We start from the raw sequence: 396 nt of genomic DNA on the forward strand, positions 1-396 counted from the left end.
GAAATGGGAGCAAAGTTTGTGAAGGGTTTCTTTTTACGGGTAACAAAAAAACAAAAACAAACATCAAACGTTTCGGTATGAGAAGGCGGAATGATATGTGAGTAAACCGGACTTGAAATTAACACGAATAATAAATTGTTTATTTGGCTCCGACCGCCCGGGCTTTTACCTGGGTCGGTACCCCTCGTCCCCCTAGCTTAACGTAAAGTAGACAGTGTAAAGAGTATTCAGTTGAAGAAATTTTGAAATTATATTGAAAATTGACTGAATTATATCGATTTGAAATGGGTAGTATGATAATTGTTTATTCGGCTCGGAGCCCGGCACGGTAGCCGTTACTTTGTTGATGCCGCCCCGACCGCCCGGGCTTTTACCTGGGTCGGTACCCCTCGTCCC

The sequence above is a fragment of the Mizuhopecten yessoensis genome, unplaced genomic scaffold, assembly GCF_002113885.1.
Source record: "Mizuhopecten yessoensis strain PY_sf001 unplaced genomic scaffold, ASM211388v2 scaffold10487, whole genome shotgun sequence".
In the NCBI taxonomy this organism is placed as follows: Eukaryota; Metazoa; Mollusca; class Bivalvia; order Pectinida; family Pectinidae; genus Mizuhopecten; species Mizuhopecten yessoensis.